This window comes from Sus scrofa, chromosome 6 (genome assembly GCF_000003025.6).
Source record: "Sus scrofa isolate TJ Tabasco breed Duroc chromosome 6, Sscrofa11.1, whole genome shotgun sequence".
Taxonomy (NCBI): Eukaryota; Metazoa; Chordata; class Mammalia; order Artiodactyla; family Suidae; genus Sus; species Sus scrofa.
The window spans coordinates 79812928-79820660 of NC_010448.4; positions in this window are offsets into that span (position 1 = coordinate 79812928).

Genomic DNA, 7733 nt, shown 5'->3' on the forward strand with positions numbered 1-7733 from the left:
AAAATATGAGACTTATATATCCTACTGCTTACCTGATATTTCTAGTGTACAAAAGGTATTTTGCACTTTATGGGTCTTTAACATGTTCTACTTCCAGCCACCCCTGATACCGCGAGTTTCCTTGGTCCCTGTCTCACCATAACAAAGCATTGAAACAGCAGATATTTTAAGGGTTTATTAAAGTGAAAGTGCATTTTCAGAGAGGGATAGAACTCATGTGCACGAAGGTTAAAAAAGAAGGCGTGACTGACTCTGCAATAGTTTTTTTTGTTTGTTCTCATTTTTAGGGCTGCACCTGTGGCATGTGGAGGTTCCCCAGCTAGGGGGTCCAGTTGGAGCTACAGCTGCCGGCCTACACCAGAGCCACAGCCATGCCAGATCCGAGCCACATCTGCAACCTACACCATAGCTCACAGCAACGCCGGATCCTTAACCCACTCAGTGAGGCCAGGGATTGAACCCGAAACCTCATGGTTCCTAGTTGGATTTGGTTCCTCTGCACCATGACGGGAACTCCTCTGCAATAGTCTTTATACCTCAAAATGCCACCTGAGTGCAGACCCAGTTTGATCTTCTGATTGGTCTTAAGCAGGATAACTTATTTACACGGGGAAGAGGTTACATGGTGGCTGGGTGAGGAATGGGCAACATTCCTTCTCTAGCAGGCAGTGAGCAGCCCAGGATGGTCAAGGTGTGGGGAGGGGCATTACAATGAGACATGGCCGGAAGCTTTGGGGTTTAATCTCCTTGAAGGGGACTTGAAGCCTATGACACCCCCAAGTGTTCTTCTATAATCTTTCCTATCTCAGCAGGTTGCAACTGCATCCTTCCAGAAATCTGAGCTGTAGCTTTAACCTCTTTCTCTTATGCCCCTGCTCTCATATCCCCATGCACAACTTCCATAAATCCTGTCAACCATGCCTGCAAAGTATATACAGAAGGCACCCACTGTAAAGGGACCATTACCACCTAGCCTTTCACCTGTTTTATTGTAAAAGCTTCCAAACTGATCTCCTTTTCTTTTTTGGAGGGGTGGGGTAGGGTGGGTTGGGGGATTGGCCTCATGCTGCAGTATGTGGAAGTTCCTGGGCCAGGGATAGAACCTGTGCCACAGCAGCCACCAGAGACACATCAGTGACAGCACTGGATCTTTAACCTGCTGAGCTACCAGGAAACTCCTAATCTCCCTGTTTTCAACCTTGCCTCTGTTGGGGCCCAGAGTAGGCCACCCCAAAATGTGCCTCAGTGGTTTATTATTTTGACTTTTTTTTTTTTTTTTTTTTTTGTCTTTTGCCTTTTTGTTGTTGTTGTTGTTGCTATTTCTTGGGCCGCTCCCGCGGCATATGGAGGTTCCCAGGCTAGGGGTTGAATCGGAGCTGTAGCCACCGGCCTACACCAGAGCCACAGCAATGCGGGATCCGAGCCGCGTCTGCAACCTACACCACAGCTCATGGCAACGCCGGATCGTTAACCCACGATCCTGAACAAGGGCAGGGACCGAACCCGCAACCTCATGGTTCCTAGTCGGATTCGTTAACCACTGCGCCACGACGGGAACTCCCGGTTTATTATTTTGAGTTACAGTTACTTAAGAAATGGCCAGTGTAAGAGGAATACATCCTAACCCTCCTTTCTGTCTCCCTGAAAGCAGGAAGCATTTCTCCTGTGAAAGGTACACTCTCTGCCCCTGGAGATAGAAGGACATCCTGATGGCCAAAGACAGGGAAATCGGGTTGAGAAGCCTCTATAAACAAACTTGTTACTTTTTTAATTTACTGCCCCAAGCCCAAACTCTGTTTAGATTCTTCGCTGATTGGGCACCCAAAACCTTAATTTCTTTCTCCTGTCAATTGCTCACAAATTTATTGATTCTTTGTCTAAAAAATATAAATGCTGCCTTCTCTGGCCATTTTTTAGGTCCCATTTCTGCGAGATTCCATGGGCATGAATTAAAATTTGTTTATTTTGGAGTTCCCTTTGTGGCGCAGTGGTTAATGAATCCGACTAGGAACCATGAGGTTGCGGGTTCGGTCCTGCCCTTGCTCAGTGGGTTAACGATCCGGCGTTGCCGTGAACTGTGGTGTAGGTTGCAGACGCGGCTCGGATCCCGCATTGCTGTGGCTCTGGCGTAGGCCGGTGGCTACAGCTCCAATTCGACCCCTAGCCTGGGAATCTCCATATGCCGCGGGAGCGGCCCAAGAAATAGCCAAAAGACAAAAAAAAAAAAAAAAAAAAAAAATTGTTTATTTTTATCCCGTTAATCTGTCTTTTGTCAATTTTATAACTAGTCCAGCCATAAGAACTCAAGAGGAGTAGAAGGGGGGAATTTTCCCCTCCCCAGCATGTCTTTATAGTTTGTTCTTGGCATGTAAACCAGGTGAACATTGCTTTGCTTAAAAACCTCCAAAAATTTACCATCTCATTCAAAGTCAATGACAAAGGCCCTCCCCCTGTACACCTTATTGCCCAGACCTCATTTCCTACCACTCTCCTTTCCCTCCGAACTTTGCTCCAACAACACTGCCTTCCCCCCTGTTCCATAGCTACCCAAGCAGCCTCCTACCTCAGGGCCTTTACATTTGCTGTTCCCTGTACCTGGAACTTTTTTTCCCCAGAACAGCTGCATAGCCTGCTCCTTCACCTGTTGTTTTGGGAACAGGGGGACAACCCTAGGAAAAAGGTACAAATGAGCAGTTGTTAGAATTGACTCCCTCAGAATCTTAGGGAGGAAAGTTGCAAGATGGGAATGGTCAGTCCTGTTACTATTTCCCTTCTAATTTGTTGGCTTCCTTTGCAGTAAAATTATTGAAACAATTACCTAGGAGTTCCTACTGTGGCGCAGCAGGTTAATGATCTGGCTTGTCTCTGTGGCATGGCTGGTTTGATCCCAGCCCAGCAAGTGGGTTAAGGACCCAGCAGTGCCACAGCTGTGGTGTAGGTCTCAGATGTGGCGCAGATTTGATCTATGGCCAAAAGGGAGGGGAAAAAAAGAATTAGCTACCCCAGCACTGTTCAATAGAAATATGAGCAACATTCTAGTAGCCTGGTAACCACATCTGAAAACGTAAAAAGAGGAGTTCCTGGTGGCTCCATGGGTTAAGGATCAATGTTGTCACTGCTGTGACGTGATCCCTGGCCGGGAAACTTTTTAGGGCTGCCCCCGTGGCATATGAAAGTTCCTGGGCCAGGGGTCAAATCAGAGCAGCAGCTGCTGGCCCACACCAAAGCCACATCAACACCAGATTCAAGCCACATCTGCAACCCATACCACCTGCATCCTCATGGATACTAGTCAGGTTTGTTACCACTGAGCCACAAAAAGAAACTTTAGTTTGGTAATAAAATAAGAGTCCTTGGAGTTCCCGTTGTGGCGCAGTGGTTAACGAATCCGACTAGGAACCATGAGGTTGCGGGTTCAATCCCTGGCCTCGCTCAGTGGGTTAAGGATCTGGCATTGCCGTGAGCTGTGGTGTATGTCGCAGATGTGGCTTGGACCCCGAGTTGCTGTGGCTCTGGTGTAGGCCAGTGGCTACAGCTCCGATTAGACCTCTAGCCTGGGAACCTCCATATGCCACAGGAGCGACCCTAAAAAGACAAAAATAAATAAATAAATAAATAAATAAAATAGAGTCCCAGTTCTTCCTCCAAGGGTATGTATAACAATCTGAGTTTTGCCAGAACTAAAGCCCCCCACCCAAGTGAAGGATGGTGAGTACATGCTGAGACCTCAGCACCTAAGAAATGACTATGATGAGGTTTTTTGACCCTTGTGACTTCAATCAGCTGAAGCTTGGACTCTGTCAGCCTTTGCCCCAATTATGCTGAATTCCCTCTCCTTAAGGCCCTTCATAAATGTGCATGTACCTTTAGCTTAAAAATTCTGGGAGTTGGAGTTCCTGTTGTGGCACAGTAGAAATGAATCTGACTAGGAACCATGCGGTTGCGGGTTCGATCCCTGGCCTTGCTCAGTGGGTTAAGGATCTGGCATTGCCATGAGCTGTAGTGTAGGTCGCAGACATGGCTCAGATCTGGCATTGCTGTGACTCTGGCATAGGCCGGCGGCTATTGCTCCAATTAGACCCATAGCCTGGGAACCTCCATGTGCCACAGTAGTGGCCCTAGAAAAGGCAAAAAGACCGAAAAAAAAAAAAAAAAAAAAAAAAAAATTCTGGGAGTCGTCTTGTGGAGCAGTGGGTTAGGCATATGGCTTGTCACTTCGGGACTTGAGTGGCTGCTGTGGTAATCCCTGGCCTGGAAACTTCCACATGCACTGTGTATAGAAAAAAAAAAAATCCCCCAATTTTGCTGTTCAGGGAGACACTGCTTTGGGACAGATGGCCAGTGTTCTCCTTATTTGCTGCAAAAACCCTTTCTTCTCCCCTCTATGCCTTGATTGTCTTTTGGCTTGAAGTCTACCAAGAAGGGAACCCAGGTTTTGGGTAACACTGTTCACTCTTCAGCCACCTCCAATCTGGCCTATCACCTTATCGCTCCTCTATAGCTGCTTGTGTGTGTGTGTGTGTGTGTGTGTCCTTTTTTTTTTTCTCCAGGGCTGCACTCGAGGCATATGAAAATTCCTGGTAGGTTCCCAGGAGGATGGAGACAGACCCCGACCCCCCTGAATGTGACTGTTCACCTTGGAGACCTGCTGCGGACATGGGCATGGCCAGCACAAGATCTACACCCCTTCCCGGATTGTGGAGCAGAGATTAACCACCTACATGGATTAACTGCCCTCTGTCACGGGACTCCACCACCTAGCCCTCCCTTGGCCTTCCCCTCCTCCTCCTTCGTCATTCCTGCCACATGTTTCCGTCATGAACTCTAGCCAGATTCCCCCCACAGATCCTTTTTTTTTTTTTTTTTTTTTTTTGCCTCTTAGGGCTGCACCTGCAGCACATGGAGGTTCCCAGGCTAGCGTTCCAATAGGAGCTGTAACTGCCAGCCTACGCCACAGCTCACGGCAACACCGGATCCTTAACCCACTGAGCAAGGCCAGGGACTGAACCCGCAACCTCATGGTTCCTAGTCGGATTTGGATTTGTTTCCACTTCGACACAATGGGAACTCCCACCACAAATCCCTTATAAGCTTAGCACCTGCTCACAGTGCTGGTGCCATCCTGAGCTCAGCCCATGCTGCTCTGATGCCTTAATAAATCTCTTTTGCTTTACCAACTAGGACTTGCACGCTCCTCCCTTGGCAAACCTTGCAGTCCCCAGGCTAGGGATTAAATCAGAGCTATAGTTGCCAGCCTCCACCACAGCCACAGAAACGTGGGATCCGAGCCGCATCTTCATCCTACACCACAGCTCACGGCAACACCAGATCCTTAATCCACTGAGCGAGGCCAAGGATCCAACCCGAGTCCTCATGGATATTCGGGTTCATTAACCGCTGAGCCACGATGGGAACTCTGACAGCTGCTTTCATCTGGGTTACCAAAACATCCATGTTACCAAATCCAGTGCTCTCTTGTCCTCAGCTCTCTACAATTACCTACACAAACGATCACCCCACCATCTTGCAGTGTCCTCTTCGTTTCCGGGCAGTATCATCTCCAGGTTTTCAACCTGCCTTAGAAACTGCTCCTGGAGTTCCCGTCATGGCACAGCGGAAACAATCCAACTAGGAAGCATGAGGTTTCGGGTTCGATCCCTGGCCTCGCTCAGTGGGTTAAGGATCCAGTGTTGCCATGAACTGTGGTAGGTCACAGATGTGGCTCGGATCCCGAGTTGCTGTGGCTGTGGTATAGGCCGGCAGCTGCAGCTCTGATTAGACCCCTAGCCTGAGAACCTCCATATGCTGTGGGTGTGGCCCTAAGAAAAGACAAAAGACATTAAAAAAAAACCAAAAAACTGCTCCTTCCTCAGTCTTCTTTGCCACCTCCTCCTCTACTGGCTTTCTTTTTTTTTTTTTTTTTTTTTTATTTTCCCACTGTACAGCAAGGGGGTCAGGTTATCCTTACATGTATACATTACAATTACATTTTTTCCCCCACTACTGGCTTTCTAACTGCTGGTGTAAAGGAAAAAAACTCATTCCGGAGTTCCCGTCGTGGCGCAGTGGTTAATGAATCCGACTAGGAACCATGAGGTTGCGGGTTTGGTCCCTGCCCTTGCTCAGTGGGTTAAGGATCTGGTGTTGCCGTGAGCTGTGGTGTAGGTTGCAGACGCGGCTCGGATCCCGAGTTGCTGTGGCTCTGGCGTAGGCCGGTGGCTACAGCTCCGATTCAACCCCTAGCCTGGGAACCTCCATATGCCGTGGGAGCGGCCCAAGAAATAGCAACAACAACAATAACAGCAACAACAACAAAAAAAAAGACAAAAAAAAAAAAAAAAAAAAACTCATTCCCATGTATCTCCTCTATTCTCAGTACTCCAATACCACACTTCTTCACGCCTGATGTCAAATATGTGGGCCTTCCCCACATGGAGCAATTCTGTGACATCACTTTCGGGCCAGGGATCAAATCCAAGCTGCAGCTGCAGCCTAAGGCACAGCTGTGGATCCTTAACCCACTGCACTGGGCTGAGGATGGGCCCCTGCCTTAGCAACCCAAGCCTCTGCAGAGACAATGCTGTTACAGCAGCTGCCCAGCAGCCCTTCGCTGCAGCATATCCGCTCTAGCGACAGCCCTGTGGCTGTAGTGTACCAGCTCCAGCAACTCTGTGGCTGCAGTGGATCAGCTCTTTTACCTGGCGAGAAACCAAGCGAGCAGTCGGAGAGTTGGAGAACTTGGGTTTATCACACTGGCGGGCTCAGAGGAGATCGCTCTCCAGAGTCTGAGCCCTGAAGAAGGGTTTCACAAGGCTTTTATGGGCTACCTCTTCCGGGTCCATGCTTGGCAGACAGGAGTGAGGTCAGGCAAGGTAGATATGGAAGCAAGCTTACAGAAGTGGATGTGTGGGGGAGGTGTGATTAGGGGCAGTTGGCTGGACTTTGCTTAGTCATCATGGCTGGGGTCTCTCCTTTCTAGCTTTTTATGGGACATTTTTTCCTATAATGGCAGATCCTTAATCCCCTGTGACACAGAGGGAAATCCTTAGGAAAACATTTTGTTGTTGTTGTTGTTGTTGTTGTTGTTGCTATTTCTTGGGCCGCTCCCGCGGCATATGGAGGTTCCCAGGCTAGGGGTTGAATCGGAGCTGTAGCCACCGGCCTACGCCAGAGCCACAGCAACTCGGGATCCGAGCCGTGTCTGCAACCTACACCACAGCTCACGGCAACGCCGGATCGTTAACCCACTGAGCAAGGGCAGGGACCGAACCCGCAACCTCATGGTTCCTAGTCGGATTCGTTAACCACTGCACCACAATGGGAACTCCAGGAAAACATTTTAATGTCTATTCACCAGTTCATTATAAAAGGATCTAACTGGAGAACAGTCGGATGGAAGAGATGTGTAGGGCAAGGCACAGAACTCCCATGCCCTTGGTGCATAGCCCCCTCCCAGCACCTCCATAGTCCACCAGGAAGCTCTCCAAACCCTGTCTTTTGGGGTTTTGTGGAGGCTTCACCAAGCAGGTATAGTTGATTAAATTACCAGCAATTGGTGATTGAATTCTTATCTTCAGGTTGTCAATCCCATCTCCTGGGAGGTAGGAGTGGAGGGTAGGAGTTACAGGGTTGAAAGCTCATTTAAAGGTAGTTTGTTCCCCTGGCAACCAGCCCCCATGGTTAGGTTGCCTAAGGGCTTTCCAAAAGTCACTGTATTAACATCAACTCAGGTA